The sequence below is a fragment of the Malaclemys terrapin genome, chromosome 1, assembly GCF_027887155.1.
Source record: "Malaclemys terrapin pileata isolate rMalTer1 chromosome 1, rMalTer1.hap1, whole genome shotgun sequence".
NCBI lineage: Eukaryota > Metazoa > Chordata > Testudines > Emydidae > Malaclemys > Malaclemys terrapin.
The window spans coordinates 162473825-162501636 of NC_071505.1; the positions used below are offsets into that span (position 1 = coordinate 162473825).

The 27812-nt window shown below is 46.7% G+C and overlaps 1 protein-coding gene across 10 annotated transcripts in view; it reads left to right on the plus strand.

The window, feature by feature from the left end:
* Positions 1-8644: 8644 nt before the first annotated feature.
* LOC128846672 (OX-2 membrane glycoprotein-like) overlaps positions 8645-27812 on the plus strand; it is a 154795-nt gene continuing 135627 nt past the window's right edge. For 2 of the 10 annotated variants that reach the window (XM_054045972.1, XM_054045979.1), the window contains exons 1-3: positions 14822-15048; positions 21333-21482; positions 22938-23217. The gene's annotated coding sequence lies outside the window, so the exon portion shown is untranslated. The other 8 variants (XM_054045917.1, XM_054045932.1, XM_054045924.1 and 5 more) reach the window with 8 other exon arrangements.

Here is a 27812-nt window from a genome sequence, read left to right on the forward strand (position 1 = left end):
GCTTTGCCAGCCTACACATTTGCCTTACAGGTAACGCAAGGTATACCCCAGCCCATAGGTGCCAACTTTCTAATGCGCTGGGGGATGCTTGACCCCTGGCTGTATCCCATCCCTGCCCCCACTCCACCTGTTCCATCAAGGCCCTGCCCCTACCCCACCTCTTCCCGCCCCATTCTGCCCCCTCCCCAAAGCACCACACCCTCCCTCCTTCCTCCTCTCCCCCCAGCGCCTCCTGCATGCCACAGAACAGCTGATCGCATCAGGCGGGAGGTGCTGGGCGGAGCAGGGGCTGATGTGGGGGGCTGCTGATGGGTGCTCAGCACCCACCATTTTTTCCTCCTTGGATGTTCCAGTCCAGGAACACCCACAGTTGGTGCCTATGGCCCAGCCCAGCCCCTCTGAAATCATCCCTGTGTGGTATCCAGCCCGTCACTGGACACTCACAGAAAGCACCAAGTTTGCTGTGCCCAAGAGAACAGTGTATACACAGCATGACTGAGACAACTCAGGGCCAGATCCTTGATAACATCATAAGAACATAAGAATGGCCATATTGGGTCAGACCAAAGGTCCATCCAGCCCAGTAACCTGTCTGCTGACTGTGGCCAATGCCAGGTGCCCCAGAGGAAGTGAACGTAACAGGTAGTGATCAAGTGATCTCTCTCCTGCCGTCCATCACCACCCTCTGACAAACAGAGGCTAGGGACACCATTCCTTACCCATCCTGGCTAATAGCCAATAATGGACTTAACCTCCATGAATTTATCTAGTTCTCTTTTAAACCCTGTTATAGTCTTAGCCTTCACAACCTCCTCAGGCAAGGAGTTCCACAGGTTGACTGTGCGCTGTGTGAAGAATAACTCCCTTTTATTTGTTTTAAACTGGCTGCTCATTAATTTCATTTGGTGGCCCCTAGTTCTTATATTATGGGAACAATAACTTTTCCTTATTCACTTTCTCCACACAACTTATGATTTTATATACCTCTATCATATCCCCCTCTTAGTCTCCTCTTTTCCAAGCTGAAAAATCCTAGCTTCTTTAATCTCTCCTCATATGGGACCTGTTTCAAACCCCTAATCATTTTAGTTGCCCTTCTCTGAACCTTTTCTAATGCCAATATATTTTTTTGAACTGAGGAGACCACATCTGTATACAGTATTCAAGATTCAAGGGCGTACTATGGGTTTATATAAGGGCAATAAGATATTCTCCATCTTATTCTCTATCCCGTTTTTAATGATTCCTAACATCCTGTTTGCTTTTTTGACTGCCGCTGCATACTGTGTGGACGTCTTCAGAGAACTATCTATGATGACTCCAAGATGTCTTTCCTGATTAGTTGTAGCTAAATTAACCCCCATCATATTGTATGTATAGTTGGGGTTATTTTTTCCAATGTGCATTACTTTACATTTAACCACATTAAATTTCATTTGCCATTTGGTTGCCCAACCACTTAGTTTTGTGAGATCTTTTTGAAGTTCTTCACAGTCTGCTTTGGTCTTAACTATCTTGAGTAGTTTAGTATCGTTTGCAAATTTTGCCACCTCACTGTTTACCCCTTTCTCCAGATCATTTATGAATAAGATTGGTCCTAGGACTGATCCTTGGGGAACACCATAGTTACTCCTCTCTGTTCTGAAAATTTACCAATAATTTCCTACCCTTTGTTCCCTATCTTTTAACCAGTTCTCAGTCCATGAAAGGATCTTCCCTCTTATCCCATGACAACTTAATTTACGTAAGAGCCTTTGGTGAAGGACCTTGTCAAAGGCTTTCTGGAAATCTAAGTACACTATGTCCACTGGATTCCCCCTTGTCCACATGTTTGTTGACTCCTTCAAAGAACTTAATAGATTAGTAAGACATGATTTCCCTTTACAGAAACCAGCTGATTTTTGCCCAACAATTTATGTTCTTCTGTGTGTCTGACAATTTTATTCTTTACTATTGTTTCAACTAATTTGCCCAGTACTGACGTTAGACTTACCGGTATGTAATTGCTGGGATCACCTCTTGAGCCCTTTTTAAATATTGGCGTTACATAGCACTGAGGTTAGTTATAAGTGAAAACAAGTCTAAATTTATTAGCAAAGGCTAAAATTTCAAAGATACTGAGTAAGGATAATAGGAACAACAGGTCACATACAAAACAAACGTATAACACAGACTCAGTGCACTCCTGCACCAGGGCTTTAACCTTTAACAACCGGGCTTAGCCTGTTTATGATGACCCAACACAGCTCTGAAAGGAGCATGAGGCTTTTCCTATTTTAGCCATCTCTCTGTAAGTACCAAGGAGGTACATTCTTCCAGCATAGGAACAAAGGGTCAGGCCACTGAGGAGATGCAACGGCAGTTTGAGGAGCAGAGGTTGAAGGAATGTATTTCTGGAGGCTCTGAGCAATGGGATTGGGTAGGGTTACCATTCGTCCGGATTTACCCGGACATGTCCTCCTTTTCGCGCTAAAAATAGCGTCCGGGGGGAATTTGTAAAGCACTCACAATGTCCGGGATTTCCCCCCGGCAGAGCAGAGCGAGCGGCTGGGAGGGCTGCAGGGATGTCCCGGGCTGGACTCCTGAGCAGCTGTAGAGGAGCCGGAGCCGCCCTGCATTCTGAGTTGGCCTCTCCTGCAACCCGGTCCGGCAGCACTGTGCAGGGCCAGGGACCGGGTTTTGTTGTGCAGGGCCAGGGACCGGGTTTTGTTGTGCTGGGGAGCGCAGCCACGTGTCCGGCTCGGCTCGCACAGAGCCCAACACCCTGTTCTGAGCAGCAGGGTAAGGGGGACCGGGGGCAGGAAGGTTCTGGAGGGGGCAGTCAAGAAACGGGGGGGGGGCTTTTGTGGGGGGGTGGAGAAAGTTTTGGGTAGTCAGGGTACAGGTAGGGGGTAGGGTCCTGGGGGGCAGTTGGGGGGGGTCTTAGGAGGGGGCAGTTAGGGGACAAGGAACAGGGAGGCTTAGGGGTGGGGTTCTGGAGGGCAGTTAGGAGCAGGGGTCCCAGGAAGGGGCAGTCAGGGGACAAGGAGCAGGGGGGTGGGGAGCTGGGAGTTCTGGGGGGGGCTGTCAGGGGGCAGGAGTGGGGAGAGGGATCGGAGCAGTCAGGGGACAGGGAGCAGAGAGGTTTAGATGGGTTGGGAGTTCTGGGGGGGGCTGTCAGGGGGCAGGAGTGGGGAGAGGGATCGGAGCAGTCAGGGGACAGGGAGCAGAGGGGTTTAGATGGGTTGGGAGTTCTGGGGGGGCTGTCAGGGGGCAGGAGTGGGGAGAGGGATCGGAGCAGTCGGGACAGGGAGCAGAGGGGTTTAGATGGGTTGGGAGTTCGGGGGGGGCTGTCAGGGGGTGGGGAGTGGTTGGATGGGGCGTGGGAGTCCCAGGGGTCTGTCTGGGGGTGGGGGTGTGGATAAGGGTTGGGGCAGTCAGGGGACAAGAGGCAGGGAGGCTTAGATAGGGAGTGGAGTCCTGGGGGGCAGTTAGGGGCAGGGGTCCCAGGAGGGGGCAGTCAGGGGACAAGGAACGGGGGGAGGGTTGGGGGTTCTGGGGGGGCGGGAAGTGGGAGGGGCAGGGGCGGGGCTAGGGCGGGGCTCCTCCCGTCCTCTTTTTTGCTTGCTGAAATATGGTAACCCTACCTTTCCTCCTACGCTGTACCTCAGATGCATTTTGATCCATTTTGCTGAGTGATTCAGACTCAGCTGGGTCTAAGTGCTCTTTTGGGAAACTGAACTTACGTGAATTGTTCTTTGGGTCTGTGACTTCTTTGAGGTTTTGTTTAAAATAACATTAACTAAGAGAGGGTAAGGAAGAAAGTTGACAGTTGAGATTTCTTTCATAACTCTGGTCTGAGTGAATGGACACACTTGATCATTCAGTTCCTCTCTCTCTGCTTCCCTTACTGCTCTGTGCCTCTCTCTCAGCTTCTTTCATTAGCAGCATTCCTCCCTTTGGAGGAGGGGAAGTGCAAGAGAGACTGACAGAAGGAGAGAGCTTCAGGGAGCTGCAGAACTCAATTCTGTGCTGGGAACAGCCACACACCAGTCTCCCTACAGCTCGTTTGGCTGCAGAGCCATCGCTGTTGTGTCACGCTCTGATCATTCTAACCCAGCAGTTCTCACTCTCTGATCCACGCATCCCTGGCCATTGGTGTTGTGACGTGCTGCTGTCTCTTTCTTGTTTCATCTGTTTTTTAAAAGTAACTAGGGTCATCTGTTGTTCTTCTTTTAAAGAGAAAAGGAGATCTTGGCCACATGCAAGCAAAAGGAAACAAGGAACAGTCAGCATAGCTTCTCCATTAGGTATTTTCACAGCCCTGACTGAGTCCACTGGCTGGGTGGCCACTAAACTGCATTAGTTGTCACCATCCTTTGGATCCCACGTGCTATCAAGCCAGCTGACTCTGGGCAGCATCCAGTCACTGGTTCTACCTCTGCATCTCCAAGGCCTGCTCCTGGGTGCAGAACTCGCTACCTGGCCCCCTGAAACCAGTGATGATCCTCCCAAATCTCCTCAGTCATTTTGTTCACTCTCCCACACTCCATCCCTGTGGGTGCTCTGATTTACAGTTTAATTCTTTGGGAATAGTAATGGGGCTTACAAATACTATACAGAGCATAGACAGAGAGAAAGGAGAGTCTTTCCCGTTTATAAGCAAGCAGCTTGATCACAGCCCCATGCAGTTGCCAGTCATGGAGGCAGGCACCCACAGCTGCAGCAAATAGAGGAAACAAGGCCTGCTAGAAAGGGGAGAGTAGAGCAAAAGAAAGGGAGGCAGAAAGGCCTGAGATAGCAAAGGGGTGTGACAGCCCTGCACCAGGCTGCCTCCAGGAAAACAGATAGGAGATTGCAAGCCCATAAAGCGAAGGACTAATAGGCTTAATTGGAGGTGAGAGTTCAGGAACTGGGCTGACTGAGAACAAACTAAGGAAAGTCAGTCAGGAGCAGCTGAGGCCCCTCCAGAGACCAACCAAGAAGTGGTGACTGGGACACGTGGCAGGTAAAATAAGGAACATAAGCTCTGCAAAGGAACTATAATCGTCAATAGGGTTACCATTTTTTAAAATAACAAAAAGAGGACACTCCAAGGGGCCCCGCCCCCTTCCCCACCCCACCCAGTCCCACCCCAACCCCGCCCCTTTCCCAAAGTCCCTGCCCCAACTCCATCCCCTCCCCTAAACGCTCCGCCCCCCCTGCTCCTCCCCCTCCCCTGCTTCCCACGAATCAAATGTCCGCGGGAAGCCTGAAACAGGGAGGCAGGCAGCAGGTAAGCTGGGGCGAGGGGGCGCAAGGAGGCGCGGCCCAGTCCGGCCCCCTGGCCGAGCGGCTCGGGCCTGGCTCAGCTCGGGCCCTGGGGCGCCAGCCCCAGTTCCAGCCGAGCGCACCAGCCCCGGCCCGCCCCGGCGGTTCCAGCTCGGCTCGGGCCCTGGGGCACCGGCCCTGGTTCCAGTGGAGCGCGCTGGCCCCGGCCCGCCCTGGTCCCGGCGGCTCCAGCTCGGCTCGGGACACAGGCACTGGCCCAGGCTGAGCAGCTCCGGCCCCGGCGGCTCCAACTCGGCTCGGGCCCCGGGGCACGGGCACCGGGCCCAGCCGAGCGGCTTCGGCCCCGAGGCACTGGCCGAGCGGCTCCAGCCCCGGCGACTCCAGCTCGGATCGGGCTCCAGGGCACCGGCCCATCTGGCACCGGCCCCAGCACTGGCCCAGCCCCGGCTGAGCACCACCGGCCCGAGCGGCTCCGGCCCCAGCGCGGATCCAAGCCCCACGACCGCTCCCTATTTTCCTGGACATGTCCGGCTTTTTGGAATTCCCCCCCGGACAGGGATTTGACGACCAAAAAGCCGGACATGTCCGGGAAAATCCGGACATATGGTAACCCTACTCGTCAACAGCACAGAGTTGCAGATGAAGGCAAAACAATAAATGCCTGAACATAATTTTACTCCTTCCCTGCTCTCTTGCCATTCCTGAGAGTCATTGGGAAGGTTGGTCAGTGTCTTTATGGGGGAAGCAGAGTCCCTGCATTCCTCCCGCTGTGTCTTCTGTTTCTTATGGTGGACTAGCTGTCTTGCTTGCTCACAGAGCTTGTTGTTTTTAAAAGCAGGCTTTATTTGACACTTTTTTTTTCTGTGGCTCTGTTTCCACTGAGGGTTTTCCATGCTCCAACCCCTCTGTGGGTTTAGTGGGAAAAGAGTCATTAAAATAGGGTTACCATATTTCAGCAAGCACAAAAGAAGACGGGAGGAGCCCCGCCCCTGTCCTGCCCTAGCGCCGCCCCTGCCCCTTCCACTACCTCCCACTTCCCGCCCTCCTCAGAACCTCCAACCCTCCCCCTGCTCCTTGTTCCCTGACTGCCCCCTCCTGAGACCCTCCCCCCATCCTAAGTGGCCCCCTAGAACCCTACCCCCTACCTGTCCCCTGACTGCCCCAACCCTTATCCACATCCCCACCCCCAGGCAGACCCCCGGGACTCCCACACCCCATCCAACCACTCCCCACCCCCTGACAGCCCCCCCCAGAACTCCCGACCCATCTAAACCCCTCTGCTCCCTGACTGCTCCGAACCCTCTCCCCACCCCTGCCCCCTGACAGCCCCCCCCGAACTCCCAAACATCCCCCCCCGCTCCTTGTCCCCCGACTACCCCTCCTGGGACCCCTGCTCCTAACTGCCCTCCAGAACCCCACCCCCTACCTAAGGGGACAAGGAACAGGGAGGCTAACTGCCCCCTCCTGAGACCCCCCCACCCTAACTGCCCCTACCCCCTACCTGTACCCTGACTGCCCAAAATGTTATCCCAATCCCCACCCCCAGAAAGCCCCCCCCGAACTCCCGACCCCCCCCCTCCGCTCCCTGTCTCTTGACTGCCCCCTCCAGAACTTCCCTGCCCCTTCTCCGACCCCCTGGCCCCCTTACCCTGCCACTCAGCCAGTGTGCCGGGGAGGAGGATCAGGGAGAGGAGCTCCAGACTGCTGGTGCAACTGCCGGCTGGTGACCTGCGAATGCAGGGAGGGAGGAAGTGATCTCAGCTGCAGGGGAGAGGAGGAGGGGCTCTCTCTGGCTGTCGGAGCCCCATGTAAGTGGCACCATCCAGCCGGCTGCCCTGTCAGCAGCGCACGCTCTGCATGGGGGGCGGGGAAGTTCGGACATTTAGAGATTCCCCCCGGACGCTATTTTTAACTCTAAAAGCCGGACATGTCCGGGGGAATAAACCCAAAATTATACTGTCTTGCACTGTATAGAAAGATTTGCCCAGCGTAAGCTCATAAAAATTCACCCTGTCCCTCAATGTGAAGAGGGATATGCACAACTTCTTGCCCACCCGCTCCCCAGTTAGAAATTGCACAAACTGGATTTAATTAAATCTTGCATAAAATAAATTTTAACTAAAAAAGGCAGATTTTAAGTGATCATAAGGGACAGCAAACAGAACAAAGCAGATTACTGAGCAAAAAAAACAAAACACAGATACTAAGCCTAAGGTCTTTAAGAGACTGGTTTCAAGAAGTAATTTCTCACCCTAAATGTTATTTCAGGCAAGTTGCAGAGTTTCTGTAGCTTAGAGTTCACGTTATTTCTTCTTACAGACTGGACCTCTGTCTCAGTGTGGTCTCACCCCTGCCTTTCCACTCAGGTTGGTTCCTTTGTCCCTTCAGGTACTTTCAGCAGTCTTTCTTCTTGGGTAAGCAATGGAGGAGAGTCCAGATTAATCCCCTCCCCAGCCTTAAAAAGAATTTACCTGAAGAGGGAAACCTTTGTTTGATTCCCCATCTCCCTATAAAGGAAAAGTACCAGCAGTGTCCAAGGTGGTATATTGTATCAGGTGATCTTATCACCTGTCTTAGTAGTGTCACAGCTACCTCAGGAAGGAGAGAGATTAGTGTGGAAACAGGGTTAAAGGATTTCAATATAGACCTCTCAGTTGTAAGAAACAGAGCAATTGTTATGCTAAGTCTTAGCTGATATCGCGGAACCTGTAGAAGCAGGCTCACCTCAGAAGCAGGTGGGAAGACAGCAGAGTAGAGTCAGCGTGACCCAGCCTTGAGATAGCGATGTTTTGAGAACAGAAGTGAGAAAATATAGGAATGGGCAGGACATAACCTAAACAAACTGCAGATGTTTTTAATTAATGCATGCCATTAAAATGTATAAATGCTTGTATGATATTGCTTGTACTTTGAAGAAACTGAGGCAGAGATGCTCTCTGTCAGCTGTGTTCTTCTCTTGCAATTGCATGTCCTGAATTAAGCTGTCTTTGATTTTGTTGCTTCCAACCTGAGAGTGGAGTTCGTTTCTTCCACATTAGTATCTTCACATTGTTTCTTCCTAATGGCCCATCAAGGCTGTAATGGCTGGTTGTCTGGTGTGTCTCCCCCAGATACACACACACACACACACACACACACAGTTGTAATTGTTACATAGTCAATATTCCTAACGTTAGATACAACGATACATCCATACAATTTGGATAATCTCATTCAGTAAATCATAACATTTCCAGTGATACCTTACAAGACCCATCTTGCATAAAATATATCTTAGGCCATATTCATATCATAACCATATTTCTATGAATAATATGGGGTGTAACGTCACACCTAGGTGAAGATGTGACCCTGAAATGTAACTATATGCTTTCTTTTACAGGTAATCTATCAGAAGGTCAAAGGATCTTTTAATACACAGCATAGCTACCTACAGCAAGTTATATGGAATCAAAATCCTGGAACCACTCAGGAGAAAGTGCATTTCAGTGACACAAGGTTGAATGCATCATCCATTGCTGTCCATGGGATGAAATGGGAAAATGAGGCATTATAACAGGGCCTCATCCATTCCTTTCTTCATGACACGTTGGAAAAAGAAATATGCATCTCTGTACAAAGTAAGTTTTAAACCTGCCTTGTATTATTTTTATTTATTTGTATTACTGAAGTGCCTAGAAAACCTAGTCATGGACCAGGACCTCATTGTGCCCCAAGGAGTAAACTAACATATGGTACAGTGTCTTCTGATACAAGAAACCAGGCACCTGAGAGTTTCGTTACTGTGAATAGCTTATATGAGAAATTACTGCTATTAATTCACATTGTGGTAATGCCTCAGAGGTCCCAATGAGTCCTAGACCCATGTTGTGCTAGGCACTGTATAAAAGGCCCAAAGAACTTGTAAGCTAAGATATAAATATTTCAAACAATCTTTACACAAATACTCATTTTAGATGTGGGCTGTCACCGAAATAGTTGACAATGGTGCCCGTTAAGAAACTCATCCCAGTTAGTCAAAATATTGAACATTGGGAATATGTAAATAAACTTGAAAATATTGAGTATGTATAAAGAATATATCGGGGCCCAGCAAGGAAATAAAATAGAAATTTGATCAAGATACATGTCTGCTTGGTTTGTCTTTCCCTTCCCCCACCCAATCCAATCAACCTTCACTTGACAAGGTTCTTAAAGTAGGTGTGACTTACCATTATGCTAGATACAAAACTTACCTATGTTGATGATAATGACATAGAGTCTACCCTCTCATGCGGAAAAAATTGTAAGAGGCCATGGTGAGGAACAAAGGTTGGTGCGGTTTCCCTTATTGGAGTTCCCCCAAATTAATTTGCTGGGGAAACAGGGTTTTCCCACCCTGTGCCTTCCTGCTGCCTTCAGGTCCTCTGCTACTTGTTGAAAATGTTCTAGTGCAACCTTGCTGACAGGGTCTCCTTTGCCAAAAACTGCTCCTGGAGTCCTTCTGGACAGGGTGGATTTGATTTAAATCAAATTGATTTAAATTGCTAGTCAGGACGACTCGATTTAATCATGGATTTCTACGTAAAAGTGCATTCTTGTTGGTTGTTATAACCCTAATACATATTCTTCACAACTCCGAGATAAATGTAGGTTTCATTTTTAGAAGGTACACATTATACATTTTTTAAAGTGATTTATTTTGAAAACTTTTCAGATTAGTTTTACAGCTATATCAGAAAATGAATGATTGTTTGGTTATTTCATTTACCAAAGGTAATTGAAGCAGATATTTAGGAAGTCATTGGGAGGTGAACTATCTCCAATTCAACAGGTTAATCATTAATATTTGGAGGATTTTTTTTGCCATGCTGTATTAGGAGGAGAACATCACCAGACAGACATTTAAGTTGTTATAGTTAACTAAAACAACAACATTATGTATTCTGTTTTTTTTCCTTCAACAGCAAACATTTTATTTATAATATTATACATAATATACATATAATATGTATAATGTATGATATATAATAATGTATAATAATATACATAATATTTTAACAAAACAAACATGAATTTTTGAATTTAGTTAAACATTCAAGATTTTTAAAATTGTTTAACTAAAATAGTTAAATGAAATATTAAAAAAAAATGACTGTGTCAGCCAGTTTTCAACATGAGAAACTTAAAATATTGGCTTCTGCAGCTAACTCAGTCGTCTTCACCTTCATTTTCCTGTTTGTTCATAATCTGGAAAAGAAAAACAAGCTTTCCTGCTTTTTCAGGTCCCAAACAATTTCTCTATTTGGAATGAATTAGTCCAAAGGAAGAAAATATTCTTTCTACACCAACAGAAGAAGCTACTGCTGTTAAAATTGAGGTTATCACTTCAACAGTTGAATCTAAGTGCTTAAGTGATGTCCACCAGTTCACTGGTATGACTTTCTTTAAAATGTCATCAGCAAACATATATTTCTTGAATGGTTCTTATTCCCAAACTGGGTCTCTTTTACAGCCTGCTACCATTATAGGTTTTCCCTTTTAGTGAGAGAATGGTATGGTAGATATCAAATCAATGAAGGTTACACTCAGAAAGACCTCAAGACTTCTGGAATATGCTGCTCAAACAGTTTAACTTTTGTTTCTACTGCCTGTCCCTCCCTTCTCACATTTATCTCCAGACTTCTTTTTTCTCTTTGGCCAGATCTATTCCACCCCCAACAATCTTCTATTCATTGAACTTTTTGAAACTTTGCACTTTTAGAGAGAGGTAAGGGATTGACTCTGTGTACACAAATTTGCAGAGGGACAATAGGGTTGAGGTCTGTTATTTCTCACCTCTATATATTATTTATTTATTTATTTAAACACATTTTTGCTGTTAGCAAGCATATTATCTCTGGACTCCTGCTTTGGTTGGAAGTAACGGAAGAGGAGAAGGACCTTGGAGTCCTGGTTGATCACAGGATGACTATGAGTCGGCAATGTGACGTGGCCGTGAAGAAAGCTAATGCGATCTTGGGATGCATTAGGCGAGGTATTTCTAGTAGGGATAGGGAGGTGCTGGTTCCGTTATACAAGGCACTGGTGAGACCTCATTTGGAGTACTGTGTACAGTTTTGGTCTCCCATGTTTAAAAAGGATGAAATCAAACTGGAACGGGTACAGAGAAGGGCCACTAAGATGATCCAAGGAATGGAAAATCTGTCGTATGAAAGGAGACCCGAGGAGCTCGGTTTGTTTACCTTAACCAAAAGAAGGCTGAGGGGGGATATGATTGCTCTCTTTAAATATATCAGAGGGATAAGTGTCAGGGAGGGAGAGAAATTATTTCAGCTCAGTACTAATGTGGACACTAGAACGAATGGATATAAACTGGCCGTCGGGAAGTTTAGGCTTGAAATTAGACAAAGGTTTCTAACCATCAGAGGGGTGAAGTTTTGGAATAGCCTTCTGAGGGAAACAGTGGGGGCGAAAGACCTCTCTGGCTTTATGATCAAGCTTGATAAGTTTATGGAGGGGATGGTTTGATGGGATACAGTGATTTTAGTCAATAGGTCGATAACAATGGTCAATGATGGGATATTAAAAGTTACTACAGAGTACTATTCCAGAAGGTCTGGCTAGAGAATCTTGCCTGCAATGCTCGGGGATCAGCTGATCGCCATATTTGGGGTCGGGAAGGAATTTTCCTCTGGGGTAGATTGGCAGAGGCCCTGGAGGTTTTTCGCTTTCCTCCGCAGCATGGGGCAGGGGTCGCTTGCTGGAGGATTCTGAGCGACTAGAAGTCTTTAAATAATGATTTGGGAGTTCTACAGCTAAGTCAAGGGAGAGAATTCTTCCAGGAGTGGGTGGGTCAGGTTTGGTGGCCCGCATCATGCGGGAGGTCAGACTAGATGATCATAATGGTCCCTTCTGACCTTAGAGTCTATGAGTCTATGACTTCAAAACTGAGTTCACTGTGATCAACACTGCATGTAAAGTTGAAATGGAATCTTTTGATGATGTCGATTATACGGAAAGGAATTCCATATTCCTCCAGAATGCGCCATATGCTGGTCCTCTGAATGCTATAAAAAGCCTTCTCAAAGTCTATGAAATTTATGTAGCGTTTCCATTGCCACTCTAAGTAATGTTCTATTATGTTTCGTAGTGTGAAGATCTGGTCTGTGCATCCATGCCCTTTCCGAAAACCAGCTTGCTCTTTTATGAGAACGCTATATATGCCTCTTACTATGATCTTACACCATACTTTGCTTGGCACAGATAAAAGTGTGATACCACATCAGTTATTACAATAATTGAGAGTTCCTTTCTTTGGCATCCTGACTATAACCCCATTGGTCCACTCGTCTGGCACTTTTCCCTTTCCCAGACTGCCGTAAATAGAGGGGCCAGGATAGATGCTGTTCATTTAGGATTTCCCTTGAACAATTGTGCATTCAAGTTATCCTTGCCAGGAGCTTTCCCATTTTTTAAGGATTTGATGGTTTGAATGATCTCTTCCTTAGTTGGGGTGTCTGTGTTGATATCAAGATCTTCTGCCTCCTGGATGTTTGCTTCCTCTTTAGGTGGCTCCCTGTTCAACAATTCTTTGAAATGCTCTGTCCAGCACATTTCTTGTTCTTTTTCGGTTGTTAGTAGGTGTCCTTGTTTGTTCCTGATGACAGTGTTTGTTGATGTCTGCCATTTACCACTGAAAAGCCGTGTCATTTTGTAGACGGTTCCTTGTTCACCACAAGCAGCTGCATCCTCTGCTTGTGTTGCCAGATTATCAATATAATGCTGTTTGTCCACTCTCACAAGGCATTTGACCTCCTGGTGTGACTTGCTACACTGCTTGTGGTATTTGTCCTTTAGCTTCTGGGATTTTGTGTCTAAAACTTTTTTCTTCTGGGCTCGTCTGGTTTCTATGGTGTTCCATGTGCTGGGTGTAATCCACTTCTTCCTTCCTTTTCTGCCTGTAGCCTACACAGGCTTCACTGCTCTGTTTATAAATTGCTGTTACGTTGTCCCACTTCTTGTTGATCTCTTCATCGGCATTCCGCTCCTCTTCATCAAGGTCTGCAAGTGCTTGAAACCTGTTCTTTAACTGCAAAACAAAGGCTTTCTGTATTTCAAGGGACTTTAGCTTGTCAATATCATAACATATATGTCCCTTGTTTGGTGAACTCACACTTCTGTTTTAGCTTGATGGAGGCTGTCACAAGGTGGTAGTCACTTCCACCATCTGCACCCCTTCTCACTTTCACATCTGTCAGTGAGCGTCGCCATTTGCCATTGATTATGATATGGTAAATCTGGTTCTTAGCTCTGCCATTTAGAGAACACCATGTCAGCTTGTGAATTTCATGATGTTCCAGTAGGGTTACATCAATGACTAGGTCATTCATATTACAGAAATCAACAAGCCTCTCTCTGTTTTCATTCCTGGTGCCACACCCATGTCTTCCTATTGCTCTGTCGTTGTTTGTGTTGCCCTTAATGACCTTGGCATTCAGGTCGCCCATGACGATAGTTAGGTTGTGGCATGGTACTCTCTCTCTAACTCTGCCTGTAGTGTAAGGTAGAATTTGTCCTTTATTACTTCATCACTGTCATTTGTCGGAGCATAGCACTGAATCAGGGTGATATTATGTTTCCCTTTCAGTCGGGCTCTCATAAGTCTGCTGCTGATGGATTTCCATTCAAGCAGGGAATGCTCCACTCCCTTCTTCAAAAGGATGGCAACATCCTCATGGTGTTGTCCATCATCACGTCCAGAAAACAACAATGTTTCTCCAGAGGCTGTTGTTAATCTTCCTGATCCCATCCATCTACTCTCGCTGACACCCAGGACGTGTAAGCTGTAGCGTCTCATCTCTGCTGTGACCTGAGCTAGCTTTCCTGTTTTGTACATTGTCCGTATGTTCCAAAAACCAAGTTTGGCTTTTGTCTTGGTGTTGAGCACTTCAGTCTTCATGCCAGTGGCTTCCTTTCGGCTTTCACCACTGGCAGTCATACGAGTCATTGACTCCTGATGGCCATCACACACAGTAATGGTCGATTTCTCTGTTGCTGTTTCCATAAAATATGTTGTTTTTTACGGGACAGGGTTGTTAGCCCCATGCCTAACCCCCATCCTGAGAACCAGGGTGCAAGGCGTCCCCAGCTATTCTGGGGCCCTACGCAGACCTCCGTCGGGAGGGCAGGGGCTGGCCCCAGGCCTCTGCACAGGGGTGGAGTGGGGCTGGCTTTGGGGGACGGGGGGAACCGACCCCCAGCACTCACCAGCGGCGTGGCTGGGGCCAGGTTGCTGCACTCCTCACCGCCGGTGAGTGCAGGCCTGGCCCTGCTACAGTCCTCAGGGGAGTGGTGGCGGGGGGGAGGCTGGGGCTGAGCAGGGGCGGGAAGAGGTGGGGGTGGGGCGGTGAAGGGAACGGAGCAGGGTGGGGGCTTTGGGGAAGGGGTAGAGTGGTGGTGGGGCTGGGGCTGAGTAGGGGCAGACCAGGGGTGGGAAGAGGAGGGGTGGGGCAGAGCAGGGGTGGGGGCCATGGGGAAGAGGCGGGGCAGGGGCTGGAGCAATATGCAGCTGCGCTGGGCACCCAGAAATTTGTGCCTCAAATTTCCTGGTGCCCTACGCAGCTGCGTACTTTGCATATGGGTAGGGATGGGTTCTGCCAGGGTGTCTGCTTTGTCTGGCCCCTCCCCCACAGACCAATCTGGCACGGTTGAACCTACCAGGAGCAAAAAGCCCCCACCGACACAAACTCCAGGGATCATTAGAACACGCAAGCTGTCCCGCCACGACAAGGCACTGACACCAGAGGACAGAGAAATGTAAGTACAATATTTATATTCCCATAGATTTATTTTATAATTATATGGTAACAATGAGAAAGTAAACATTTTTTTTTAAATAGTTTGCAGTGACACTTCTGTATTTTTATGTCTGATTTTATAAGCAAGTAGTTTTGAAGTAAGGTGAAACTTGGGGTATGCAAGACAAATCAGACTCCTGAAAGGGGTACAGTAGTCTGGACAGGTTGAGAGCCACTGATCTAGTACAGTCCTCAGCACTGAGGCAGGACTAAGTATTATCTAGACATGTGTGCCAAAGGTGGCACGCGAGCTTATTTTCAGTGGCACTAACACTGCCTGGGTCCTGGCCACCGGTCCTGGGGGCTTCTCTGATGGCCTGGGGTACCAGCCACCGGCCCCCTGCCAGCAGGGGTTCTGTGCACTGGCCCCGCTCAGCCCGCTACCGGCCCTGGTCCTGGCCACCGGTCTGAGGGCTCTGCTGCCAGCCTGGGGTCCCGGCTGCCGGCCTGGGCCTCTGCAGCTGCCCCCAGCTGTGGCCCACTGGCCCCAGCGTGGGCAGTGAGCGGGTGCAGACAGGGGCAAGAGGGGGTGCTGAGCTTAAAAATTGTTCCAGCACCACTGTACTGGGATATTTTAAGTCCTGATTTGCTGCTTATATCACTATCACGCCACGTGGAACAGCACACTGTGTTTGACGTTGAGATTAGAATGTACATGCAAGAACTGGAATCAGAATTTTCTGACAGATTTCAAGATTTCCAGTGATTTGGCCCAATGCTTTCTTTTCTAATTAAACCTGAAAAGTTCAGCGAAAGCAACTTGGATTTGCCTGTATTTCTGTGGCTGGGTGTTGAAGATTTTGAAATGCAGCTCATTCAGTTAAAAAGCTCAGAATTATGGGCATCAAAGTTTGGAGATCTGCGGAGTGCACGAGAGAGATCATGGGGCCTCTATTCTGACCTGTTGGACGTCACTGCCAGTGAAATTTAAGTGTTCAAAGAAAATTGTGTTTGCAGTGGTTTCAGCAATTGGATCCACATACCACACACATGAAATCTGTCCTCTGTCCCTCTCGGAGCCGGTTAACAACTGATCATTCAGAAGCCTGTGTGCAGCTTAAAATATCCAAATATGTGTCAGATATTGCAAAACTCAGCAAGGAAAATCAAGGGAAAGGATCACACTAAACTTTTAAGATCTGCATTTTAATTTAATTTTAAATCAAGTTTCTAAAACATATTAAAAACCTTATTTACTTTACATACAACAATAGTTTAGTTATATCAGGGGTCGGCAACATTCGACATGCAGCTCGCCAGAGTAAGCACCCTAGCGGGCCGGGCCAGTTTATTTACCTGCTGACACGGCAGGTTCGGCCGATCGCAACCCCCACTGGCCGTGGTTCGCCATCCCTGGCCAATAGGGGCGGTGGGAAGCCACGGCCAGCACATCCCTCAGCCCGCACCGCTTCCCGCCGCCCCCAATGGACCGGGATGGCGAACCGCGGAGAGTAGGGGCCGCGATCGGCTGAACCTGCCGCGTCAGCAGGTAAATAAACTGGCCCGGCCTGCTAGGGTGCTTACCCTGGCGAGCTGCGTGCCGAACATTGCCGACCCCTAAGTTATATATTATAGACTTATAGAAAGAGACCTTCTAAAAACATATTACTGGTATGCAAAACCTTAAATTAGAGTGAATAAATGAAGACTCTGCACACCACTTCTGAAAGGTTGCCGACCCCTGATCTAGACCATCCCTGACAGGCGTTTGTCTAACCTCTTCCTAAAAATCTCAAATGACAAAGATTCCACAACCTCAATAGGTAATATGTTCCAGTGCTTAACTATCCTTACAGTTAGGAAGTTTTTCCTAATGTCCACCCTAAATCTTCCTAGCTCAAATTTAAGCCCATTGCTTCTTTTCCTGTCCTTAATGGATAAGGTGAACAATTTATTACCCTCCTCTTTATGACAACCTTTTACGTACTTGAAGACAGTTTCATGTCCCCCCTCAGTCTTCTCGTCTCCAGACTAAACAAATCAATTTTTCTTTCAATTTTTGCTAGTCATAGCAGTAGCATTGCTGGGGGGGAGCAGAGCAGCAGCTGCTCCCCCACTGAGCACAAGTGGCACCTTGTCAATTTCTTGGTGCCTTTTTAATTTTTACTCATTCAGAGGGAACAGGGGGAGCGATCAAAAAAAAGGCGCCACCTGCTGCGGCACTTTTACTCACCTGGCGGCGCTCCGGGTCTTCAGCGGCACTTCAGCGGCGGGTCCTTCAGTGCTGCCGAAGACACCCAGAGTGAGTGGCCGCCGAAGACCTGGAGTGTCGCCGGGTGAGTAAAAGTGCCACCAGTGAGTAAAAGCGTCGCAACGGGTGGTGCCTTTTTTTTTGATCGCTCCCCCTGTTCCCTCCACCTGGCTACACCACTGAGTCACAGGTAATGTTTTCTAGACCTTTAATCATTTTTTTTTGTTGCTCTCCTCTGGACTTTCTTCAGTTTGTCCACATCTTTTGTAAAGAGCAATGCCGAGAACAGGACAGCGCTTGAAAAGAAATTAGTGTCTCAAATGCTTTACCTTTGCCAGCCACAGTCAATCGCTCCTTTTAGCTAGCAGCATTTCAGTTATTTGGTTTATAGTTGATTTGCTCTCCTCACTTTCTGTGGTCCGACAGGAAATCTGTGTAGGCTGCATTCAAAGTATTGATGGGTTTTGAGATGAGCATATAAAATATTAATTTCCCATGGATTTCTGTTGGCTCTGTAGGCCACTATCTTTTCCCCATAAGCCCAGCTGAGTCACTTTAGGATCTGTAAATCTTCATCTCTCTGATCATCTCCCTTTGTTCTCTCTCTGAGACCAAATTCCAATTTAAAGGGGTTAGCTTAATAGCAAAATGTAAATTCAAGAGCTGGCCAGCAGAATTTCCCTCCTGTGAAAAATTTCACCATTTTGAAAAAAATAGTTTGCCCCAAATTGGACAAAAGGTTTATATATATATAAAGCCGCACCGGGGGGGGGGGGGGACCCGAGCCGAGCTGCGCCGCGGAAGCCGCACCGGGGGGGGGACCCGAGCCGCGCCGCGGGGGGGCCGGGGCCGGGGGGACCCGAGCCGCACCGCGGGGGCCGCGCCGGGGGTCCCAGCCGCGCCGGGGGGGCCGCGCCGGGGGCGGGGGGGGGGCCCGAGCTGCACCGCGCCGCCGGGGGGCCGGGGACGGGGGGACCCGAGCCGCGCCGGGGGGAATCCCAGCCACGCCGCGGAAGCCGCGCTGGGAGTGGGGGGACCCGAGCCGAGCCGCGCCGAGCCGCGGGGGGTACGGGCTGGAGCCAAGCCGGGCCAGAGCCGCTGGGGCCTGCGGGATGGGCGCGCCTCCCCGGAGCCCTTCTCCCGCCCCCACTCCAGCTTACCTCATGCTGCCGGCCCGCCCCTGCTTCGTCTCAGACTTCCCGCGAATCTCTGATTCGCGGGAAGCAGGGGAGGGGGCGGGGCGTTCACGGGAGGGGAGGAGGGGCCGGGGAAGTGAGCTGGGGGCAGGGCGGGGTTGATAGCTGCAGCGCGGGGCCGAATCAGCCTAAAGCCGTCCCTGCAGCCAATATTTGATAGACTTCGATCAAATCCCCCCTTAGTCACCTCTCCAAGCTGAACAGTCTGTCTTTAATCTCTCCTCATATGGAAGCTGTTCCATACCCTTAATCATTCTTGTTGCCCATCTCTGTACCTTTTCCAATTCCAATATTTTTATTTTTTTAGTTGGGGTGGCCAGATCTACACACAGTATTCAAGATGTGGGCGTACCATGGATTTATATAGCGGCATTATGATTTTCTGTCTTATCGATCCCTTTCCTAATGGTTCCTAACGTTCTGTCAGCTTTTTGACTGCTGCTTCACATTAAGCAGATGTTTTCAGAGAACTATCCACAGTGACTCCAAGATCTCTTTCTTAAGTAGTAACAGTTAATTTAGACCCCATCATTTTGTATGTATAGCTGGGATTGTATTTTCCAATATACATTACTTTGCATTTAATTTCCTATATCAGTTTGAGCCTTAATGCAAGAACTAATAACTTTTACTGGTAAATAAAATTCATGTAGAATATTTGCTCACTATCATTGTCCTTCCCAAATCACACCAATCACTTTCAAACACCCACATATACATTTAAAATAAAAAAGTATTACTGTGACCAGGGTCCCAATGGGGAGCCAGCTGTGGTCACTCAATTAGGATGAACTGCAAAGACTGGGGCAGACAATCCCCATAAAGCTGGTGGATATTCCAATGCTTAGATTTACCAAGCCAGCATAAAACAGCTTCTTTATTACCTTACTGGTTACTCAGAAGTCCAAACAATACTGTTCCCTTAAAGTGATCCAGTCTTAGGCCTCCATCTAGGTACCCACGTCAAATATGATGAAAATTTCTGTAAATCTTATTTCATCACATAAAAGAATAGGTTCTACCAATCCCAAAGGATCGGACACATTACCTCCCAGGTTTATGAATGCTTCAGATCTTACCCGAATACATGCTACAGCAATTCTTACTTAATAAATTTTAGTTTAGTTAAAAACAAAAGAGAGACTATGGTTAAAAGATCATTATACACACAGACATGAGTTCAATTCATTGAGGTTCAGATTCATAGCAGAGATGCTGAGCTTTGTAGTTGCAAAAAGTTCCTTTAGAATTCAGTTCATAGGTCACAGTCCAATGTCCAAATCTCATATTCAGGGCGCACCAGCATAACTGGGACCTCAGGCTTGCGACTCAAACTTCCCCTGATGAAGTCTAAGCAGATCTGAGATGACAGAATCAGGACCCAAGGATTTTTTTATACAATTTCATGTCATCTTTGACAAGCTGGGATTTCCTCGGGGAACAAAAGGTAATTAGGATGACTTTGAAGGAGGTCCATCACTGGTACTTAGTTATACGAATTAACAGAAGGCCATTTGCTTGTTCCACTACCATTCACAGTACATTTCAAAGAGAGATGAATACCAAGATGTCCCGTGTTTACAATTCATTTAAACGATTTGGACCTCTGAATGATCAGAATACAGCATAGACAGGGACTGTTGATTACATTGTTGAACCTACTCATACATATGTAAATACACAAAAACACAAACATTATCTCCCCACATGTCTTTTGAGATTATTTATTTTGCAGGATGTGTAATCCTTTCTAGCCATGCATCACAATTATGTTTTGGAAAATATAAGCAAGCAAATATAGGCCATCTTAATTTGTATAACCCATTAAAAAGTTACGAAGTCTTAAAGTAGTTGAGTTCCCCCTCAGACGTTCTTCTAAAACATGGACTAACTAACAAATTAGAGAAGGAATTTGTTTTCGCACTAGCTTTAAAAAAAAGGAAAGCCCAAAAGCTTTTAAAGTAATAATTGGAAAGAAAATATTACAATAAATTGGCCAACATGGGTTTCCTATCATCTCTAAGACACCTGAAGGTGTATTTCCAGTAGATAAAAATGTTATTTTTTTTCCTATGGCAATGTGTTTTCTTTTCCTATTAAGTTACTCGGTAATTAGAAATGAAGTCTTAAACATTATAATCTATTTATACAGTGCATTTGATATTTCTTCAGCACAAATGAAAACACGCTCCAGTTCAAGGTACTAAAGGTGTAAAGATTCAAAAGATAAAAATGAATTTAAAAATTGAACTTGTATTTACAAATGACTAATCTAAAAGCCTGTTTTAGCCTCTGGAAACTGGAAGGGACGAAAAGTGTGTTGGGTCACTACAAAGACTAATTTCCCCCTACTGTTACTCACACCTTCTTGTCAACTGTTTGAAATGGGCCACCCTGATCACATTGGCCTCATTACCAGTACAAAAGCGATTTCTCCTAGCTTGGTATTCTACTGTTGAGAATATCCCACCTCCACTTTAATTGAATTGTCTTGTTAGCACTGACCCCCCACTTGGTAAGGCAACTCCCATCTTTTCATGTACTGTGTGTATATACCTGCCTATTGAATTTTCCACTCCATGCAGCTGATGAACTGGGTTTTAGTCCACGAAAGCTTATGCCCAAATACATTTGTTAGTCTCAAATATTAAGGACATTAGTAAAGAGACCTGTTCTAAGGTTGTAACAACCTGGTAGGATGAAGAGCACTCCAGGAATTATGTGTTTGTTTTTTAAAAAGGCCCAGGCCAAGGGTGCATTGACTAGATCAAGAAAGAAAACATGTTTATTTTCTGATTGAAAAGTTATTCTCCAACAGCAGAGATATGTACAATAACTTCCTCTGATTTCCATCAGGAGCAACTGAAATGTATAAGGGAAGCACTGACTGTTACACTGAAAGTAAAACTGATCAGCTTTGTGAGAGAGACTTAAGGAGATCAGCAGTCCTCAGGTTTCTTCTCTCCACAAAGGCGAGCCAGAAACTGCTCTCATCCTGTCAGCTGGGTAAGGAGGAGTTATTTACTCACATGGAGTGCTTTGAGTGCACTTCTGTTCCCCGCAGAGGCGGATTTACAGTAAAACACAGGGTGCCCTGGCATGGGGCCCCTCAACGACGGGGGACCCAGGGCCAGGCAGCTGCGGGGGCAGAAGCTTGGTCCTGCCGGCTCCTGCTGCAGGCTCTGCCCCCACCGGCATCCAAGCTCCCCACTCCCTCGCCTCATCCCCCGAGTGTTACGTATTCCTGCCCCTCCTGCTCCCTCCCAGTGCTGCCCCCACGACCGAACAGCTGTTTGCCGGCACTTAACTTGCTCCAGGAGGGAGGGGGAGGAGCAGGGCCCCAGCGCACTCAGGGGAGGAGGTGGAGAAGAGGCGGGGGTGGAGCCTTGAGAAAGAGGGTGGAATCGGGGTAGGACAGAGCAAAGGCAGGGCCCCTGCACTCCCCCTACACATACCCCCCCTGCTGTGAGCCTCTCAGGGCAGGGGGCTGGGGTGGAGCAGGGAGCACCCCCACAATCCCAGTCCACACCCCCTGCCCTGACTCCTGCACCCCCCTCACACACCCTCAGCCCCCTGTCCTCCCTGACTCCTGCACCCCCCCCACACACAGCCCCCCTACACCCCATGCCCTGACTCCTGCATGCACACACACATCCCCACCCTGAGCACCAAACGGGAGCTCCTGCACACCCCTCCCACATTCCCACCTGCACCCCTTACACCAAACGGGAGCTGCCCCAGGTAAGCGCTCCACACCCCAACCCTGAGCCCCTCCTGCATCCTAACTCCTGGCCAGACCCTGCACCCCAACCCCCAGCCCCCTCCTGCACCCTAACTCCCTCCCAGACTCTGCACCCCCAGCCCTGAGCCCCCTCGCGTACCCTAAACCCCAGCCAGACCCTGCACCCTCAGCCCTAAGCCCCCTCCTACACCCTAAGTCCTGGCCAGACCCCGCACCCCAACATTTTTTTACATTTTTTTTTATAAAGCGCTCTTATCCAATAGTTAGTTAATGGTACAAACAATATTTGGAAAGATCGTTAAGTGGTCCGCCGAGACCCTCAGCAATTTTCAAGTGATCTGTGGAAAAATAAGTTAGACTACAAAAACAATCAAGGTACCTCACTTTATTTTCATTTACTTCCTATTACTTATAGGAGGAGAATGAAGGGAAAAAAAGAAAGAAAAACAGGGGTGGGGGGAGATAAGAGAGACTGTTCTTTTTCTTAGCTGGGTCCCAAGGAGGGGCCCCCAAAATGAAGCTGAGCACAGAACCCCACTAACTCTAAATCCGCCACTGGTTCCCCGGCCTGCTAGCACTGCTTCTGGCTGGGAGGGCTGGCAGGGGGGTTTTTAATGGGGCACAGGCTCTCAGCTGCCCAGCTGGTGGGGGCATTGGGACCCTCACTAGACTCACTCTGCAGACAGCAATGCAGACAGCTCTCTCTCTCCTTCTCCCAGCCACAGAGCAGCAGCCCACACAGCTGGAAAACTTACATTTCTCACAGCCTGGAGCCCAGAGGAAGGCGCGGAGGGAGGGGGAAGCGGGGGAGATCTGTTGTTCCAGCTCCGTAGGGACAGTCCTGTCGGCCTTCGAGGTCCTCCTGCGAGACCGTGGAGCAGCAGTTAATTTTCTTGTGTACACTCTCGGCTGGCAGAGACTCACACTGTGGACCTGGAAGTTTCGTTTCCAAAGCCTTGTTCTTCCCAAGGAGGAGGAAAACCAAGGAGCAGTAAACAGGTATAGATTCTCCTCAAAGAAGGGCTAATCTGCGCCTGGTATTTCCTCAAAGAGCACTAATAATATTATAGTCTGCACATGTCCTTTTGCATCTGTGGCTTGGGTAGAGAGGGGAGGGGAAGCCGGTGACTGATGTATATGAAAAACATAAGGTTAAAAAGGTGTTTGACAACTGTTTAAAAACAGCCTATGGTGGTCTAAGCATCCTGGATGAAAACCAGTCTAGCTAGCAGGATATAGATATGAAACGGAGCAACTCATACAGTTTTTAGAGGTAGACAATATAAAGTATCTGTGTAACTTTATTTGTATCAGACATTAAATGGAAGCATCTGATTCTTGCAGGGTAAGGTCTGGTGAGTTGTTAGCACCCTTCAGAGTATTCATTTGAGCAACCTATCTGGCACTCTTAGAACAGCTACCTAGATAGTCCTTTAAAACGGCTCTCTTTGCTTTTGATTTGTTGTAAATGTAACACAGCGCACATCCAATTTATGAGAACTGCGTGGTAATACTAGTATAGATTTTTTTCTTAATTAACAGAAGGCCAGCTCCTCAGCTGATATATTTTGACATTTACTCTATTGAAGTCAAGGGTGTTACACCCACTTATACCAGCTGTGGGTCTGTCCCATTTTTTTCCTCTGGGGGTTGATTAAAGGTGGTCGATTTGATTGCATCATATTTAGCTCACAAAGAGAAAATACCAGGGGTACTTAGCCTAAGGGAGAAAGCAATAACAAGAACCAAAGGCTGGATGCTGAAGCCAGACACATTCAAATAAAGCATAGGTTTTAAACCAGGTTTTTAACCACTGGAACAAGCTACCAAGGGCAGTGGTAGATTCTTTGTCTTCAAATCAAGACCAGATACTTTACTACAAGATAAGTTTGAGCCAAACTCAAGTTATTGGGTTCAATACAGGGGTAACTGGCAGAAATTTACTAGCCTGTGATATACAGGCAGTCAGACTAGAGCAGGGGTAGGCAACCTATGGCACGCGTGCCGAAGGCGGCACATGAGCTGTGTTTCAGTGGCACTCACACTGCCCGGGTCCTGGCCACCGGTCCGGGGGGCTCTGCATTTTAATTTAATTTTAAATGAAGCTTCTTAAACATTTTAAAAACCTTATTTACTTTACATACAACAATAGTTTAGTTTTATATTATAGACTTCTAGAAAGAGACCTTCTAAAAACATTAAAATGTATTACTGGCACGCGAAACCTTAAATTAGAGTGAATAAATGAAGACTCAGCACACCACTTCTGAAAGGTTGCTGACCCATGGACTAGAATGATGTGATGGTCCCTTCTGGCCTTACACTCTTTAAATCTATAATTGATTATTAAAATAAATAAATATTAAAAAATCCCACAAATAACACAACTGGCTGTGCATTTTTTTTAATAGTGATCTTTCAAAGAACAATAGATTTTATTTTAACTTCAGTTAATGACACACCAATTTGCATGCTTCTGAAAATTGGTGGGATTGAAATCAGTTACAATTGTAATTTGTACATGTTGTGATAATTCCATCTGTCCATCAGAATTTGTTACTAGAAGAGGTAGGGGGATGGGAAGAAGCTGTTGTAAGCCAATACATGTATCCATATCTAGCAAGTTGTCATAACTATAAAGGGAAGGGTAACAGCTGTCCTGTGTACAGTACTATAAAATCCCTCCTGGCCAGAGACTCCAAAATCCTTTTCCCTGTAAAGGGTTAAGAAGCTCAGGTAACCTGGCTGGCATCTGACCTAAAGGACCAATAAGGGGACAAGATACTTTCAAATCTTGGTGGGGGGGAAAGGCTTTTGTTTGTATTCTTTGTTTTGGTGAGTGCGTTCGCTCTTGGGACTGAGAGGGACCAGACATCAATCCAGGTTCTCCACATCTTTCTAAACAAGTCTCTCCTATTTCAAACTTGTAAGTAAATAGCCAGGCAAGGCGTGTTAGTTTTCCTTTGTTTTCTCAACTTATAAATGTACCTTTTACTAGAGTGTTTATCTTTGTTTGCTGTACTTTGAACCTAAGACTAGAGGGGAGTCCTCTGAGCTCTTTAAGTTTGATTACCCTGTATGGTTAATTTCCACACTGATTTTACAGAGATGATTTTTACCTTTTTCTTTAATTAAAAACCTTCTTTTTAAGAACCTGATTGATTTTTCCTTGTTTTAAGATCCAAGGGGGTTGGATCTGTATTCACCCGGGAATTGGTGAAGGTTTTTCAAGGCTTCCCAGGGAGGGAATCCATTGGAAATGGTGGCAGCGGGACCAGAGCTAAGCTGGTAGTTAGGCTTAGAAGTTTTCATGCAGGCCCCTACATTTGTACCCTAAAGTTCAAAGTGGGGATACAGCCGTGACACAAGTATATATTTGTATAATGATCTTTTATTAATGGTGACCTAAATGGGGAAAGGAAAAGCATTTGCTGCTTTTTGATGTAAAGAAGACATGGAGAATGAGAGAGTGGATGCGGGCTAGGGAAAGCTGAGCTTCTGTTTGCTTTATTTTTTAACTTTGGAAGTATCGGGAATAGAAAGTCTGGCTTTGCTGCAAGACTTGTCAGAGGTCTCAATCATTTCAGTGGGAGGTAATCAGTCTAGAACAAATAAGTCTTTTCAGAGAAGTGTTTCTCAGTTCTTCAAGTTAAATGGATGTTTTCAAGAAAAAACAACAAACAAGAATTTTAAACGTACTGAATGATTTAATAGAAATGTTTATGATCAGATTTCTTCCTCTCTGTACTTGGGAAGTCATAATTATGCCAATTTCTCAGTTGCCATACATAGTGTCTTCTAGGACACAAGACCAAAAGTTTCTAATATAGAAAGCTATACAGCAGGGAAAAAAGCCACCCAAACTTGTTTTTGAGAAGAATAGGAAATCACCAACGTTAATTTTATATATCAAACAAGGTTAAATCCATTTTTTTACACTTTTCATGTCCTCTATTAAACAAGGACCCAAACTATGTTAGAGCAGTGGTTTGCAACCTTTTTTCATTTGCAGATCCCAAAAATTTTTTGAATGGAGGTGCAGACTCCTTTGGAAATCTTAGACATAGTTTACGGAGCTCCAGGGGTCCACGGACCACCAGGTTGAAAACCACTGTTCTATGGTAAGGACATTTTTTCACAGACCCGTTACAAACAGTCTGTGGACCCCCCAGGGTCCCTGGACCACAGGTTGAAAACCACGGAAGTAGAGAGATCATAAGCTACTAGCAGGAGTCCTAGGGTGGGCCAAAAACAGGACATACCAGGCACTGGAACACAGCGGGGAGCAGCAGTAAGATTTAGAGATTGGAGTACTAGAACCACAGCACTATCTCCCAGCTGCATGGAGCAAGAGCTCTAGGGATGACTTCCTCCCAGGGTAACGTCCAAAAGCACCCCCACTTCCAATCTGTTGGGAGGAACAGGAATTGTGCTTCACTCATCTCAGCTGCCTGCTGACATCAGCAGAACCTTTATTCCTGAGTGAACTGTAGTAACCATCACTAACCCTGTGCATTTCCTCTCTGTATCAAACGGCACATAGTGACTAGTTCCTGTGCAAATACATAAGCAGGAGACAGCGCTAGAAATTTCTTTACCCCACACTACCCCCATTCCTCTTGCAGAGGAGCAGAGACCAGTCACAACCGCAACCCCTACAATCCCATGATTAACACCATTAGTAACATTACCAGCCACAGAAAAGATGGCATGACATTAAAACACAATCACTAGTACTTTATTCTGACCACAACTTTATTGGCATGCTTACATGCCTATGTGACATCATATATCTAAGGCTCTTATCTCTGTCGTACAGAAATACTCACACAATATGCAATTCTTCCTCTAGCCATTACCCTCAACACGGTTGGATGTGCACTCTTTCAAATATCCATCAGTTGATTATGGCTGAATTATGGTCGGATTATGATCCACTAGTTGAATGTGGATGGTATTTGCTGTTTGGCAAATTCCTTATTCAGTTGTGTCATTGCTGGTAGATTCTAGTTTTATGGTTTTATTCCATGTGATGGAAAACCTTGGTCTAAGTTCAACCCTGGTATAACTGTTCTTCTCCATAGAGTTACATCAGGGATGAATTTAGCCCATTTGAAGCATAAAGACAGATTGTTCAAATCTGTATCCATCTGACTTAGCTGTGTTTATTTTAAAACTTGTATTTATTTTATATTGTGAGCTACAGCCTATGGCTAAAAGGCTATATTAATTAACCAGTTACTGATAGATTGTTCATTACTGTGTGTGGCTGTGCACTACCATTTCCTCTAAAGATTTATTTGGGAAATGGAAAGAAGTTCTGTTTTTAAATTGCAGTCGCCTCCCCAAGAACAGAAGTGATAACAGGACACAGGAAATAACTTACAATTAACTCTGTTTTCCAGTGCTTTCCTTGAATCTTGCTGAAAGCTCATAACTCTGAGTATTTACTTTCTTCACAGAAATTGTTCTCAGAAACAGTCAGTCGGTTTGGCTGATGTTGGTAATCCTTGTTGCACACTAGGAATATTGAAAAAGCAGTTTGGTTACTCTTGATTTCAGTTTAAATAACTAAAAGACACCTAACCAGGGCT